This window comes from Ananas comosus, linkage group 20 (genome assembly GCF_001540865.1).
Source record: "Ananas comosus cultivar F153 linkage group 20, ASM154086v1, whole genome shotgun sequence".
NCBI lineage: Eukaryota > Viridiplantae > Streptophyta > Magnoliopsida > Poales > Bromeliaceae > Ananas > Ananas comosus.
The window spans coordinates 8,659,846-8,662,403 of record NC_033640.1 but is presented as its reverse complement, the minus strand read 5'-3'; positions in this window follow the sequence as shown (position 1 = coordinate 8,662,403).

Genomic DNA, 2,558 nt, shown 5'->3' with positions numbered 1-2,558 from the left:
ATTCTTTCTCTTCCCTCTTCTTTGTCGCCGGCGAGCTCGACCCGCGCCGTCACCGCCATCCGCTCCGGCGGCCCAAAGAGGAAGAGGAAGAGAAAGAGAGGGGGAAGATGCTTTTAGAGGTATATATTTGTGAGGGCAAAATGGTCATTTCACATGAAAACTATTAAAAAATAAACAGTTCTCTAACAGATGTTAATCAGAGGGACATATCTGCATAAATTAGGACTTTTGCAGGGACAGCTTATGGAGTTTCCGTTTTGCAGGGATATTTTCGCAATTCACTATGTTTGCAGGGACGTGTATGCAAATAACCCTATATATATATATATATATGCTCCTATGCTTTCGAAAGTACGAAGGCTCCGGTGCTTGTAAGTTGTTTTCAATGATGGGACGTCCGATTTGGCGATCGGTTCCGTTAAATATGATCTACGCTATTGGAACTATCTAGAAATCAAATTTCATAATTTTTTGACTTCGTTTGCCTAGTGAACTAGTAGCCTCAAAATGAACGGCTGAAAATAAAAATCTGATAAAACATAGTGATAAATAATTCAAATTTCAAATTGGAAGTATTGTTCTTACTCTTGATGTTAAGTAGAATTTTCTATTAAAGTTTCATATAATTTGGATACTTCTACACCGTTGAACTTAAAAACGTGCCACATCGGCCGTTAAAATAGTCATTTTTGAAATCCTTTGATCGCTTGGTAAATGATGTCGAAAAATTATGAAATTTGGTTTCTAGATAGTTCTAATAACGTAGATTATGCCTAACGGAGCCGATCGCCGAATCGGATGTCCTATCATCGAAAATAAAGTTACAAGCACGGAAGCCTCCGTACTTTCGAAAGCACAGGAGATCTACTATATATATATATATATATATATATATATATATTGTAGAGCTACTATGCTATCGGAAGTATAGAGGATCTGATGTTTCCAACTTTTTAACCATTGGATCAAAAATTATACGGTTGGGATGATTGTGGTCCCCCCAGGGTTGAGTAGTACCTCTAGGGTTGAGTGGTCCCCACAGATTAATAGTATTAATCCAAAGGTTAGAAATGATGAAAGGCATTGATCTAAGGGCTAAAAAATCGAAAGTGCCAGATCCTCTATGCTTCCGATAGCATAGTAGCTCTACTATATATATATATATATATATATATATAGTAGAGCTACTATGCTATCGGAAACATAAAGTAGTTGGTACTTTCGATTTTTTAGCCCTTAGATTAACTCCATTGATCATTTCTAGCCATTGGATTAATATTATTAACCAATAGGGACCACTCAACCCTAGGGGGACCACTTAACCCTAAAGGGACAGCTATCATCCCAACCGCAGAATTTTTGATCCAAGAGCTAAAAAATCGGAAGCACCAACTACTTTATGCTTCCGATAGTATAGTAGCTCTACACTATATATATATATATATGAGTCAAGTTCAAATAACATAAGTGTAATAATGAACAGTATTACACTCTTTTTGAACCGTTGATTTAAGTACAATCCAAGAATTGAGATGAAACAATGAGCAACTTTTTGTTTCTTTGCTAAAATACTCTTCCCTACTTCATTGGATTTGACATCACTGCAGTAGTCTTGGGTTTCACTCCCCTTTTTTTTTTTCCCTCTATGGTAAACCCACTATATAATCAGTTTTTTTCTACTAACTGAGATGACTTTGGTTGATAATTTTTAATATAACCAAAATTTTTACAGCAAAATAATTCATATAAAAACTGACAATATTTAGATAAAAATTATCAACATTTTATTTCTTTCGATGCTTTTGGATGGTTGCATTTGATTTTAATACACTAAAATTTAATTTTATAAAAAATTCAAAATTTAATTGACTGCAACAATTCAGATTAAAATAAATAAATTTTTTATGAAATTATTAGCAAAGTAAAGTTCAAGGGCCAATTATAGCAATGTGACAAATAGCTAAGCTACTAAGCTATTTGACCTAACTCAATGACCAATTAAAAAATTAGTGTAACAACGTACAGTTTCATAATATTACTTAATGTGAAATCCAAGACTATTAAAGTGGTGTCACATCCTATGGAGTAGGGAACAATATTTTGACATAAAAATAAAAAAGTTGTCATTGCTTTACCTCGATCCTTGGATTATATTTAGATCAACGGTTCAAAAAGAGTGTAATACTGTTCACTATTACACTTATGCTATTTGAACTTGACTCTAGGTTGGCAGAAAAACAACCCACTCTACCTTAACAAAATTCTTTTAGTTACGGGGAGAGTTGAAGAGTGGTTTATTTTGCTGGTTTGAAGGAAAAGTATGAATTGTGTCCATCCACTACATTCAGTATGACATGATCTTGAGTAATACTTCTAGAAAAATGTCATACTATTTAGTTGCAAATATTCAGTTGCCTTTTTCATTAACATTGATGTATATATATATATACTATATATATTATTATATTATATATATGAGTCCGGCTACTATACTCTTATAAGTACGATCACCTTCGTACTCATAAGTTGTTTCAATGTTGGGCTTTTCGAATCGACCC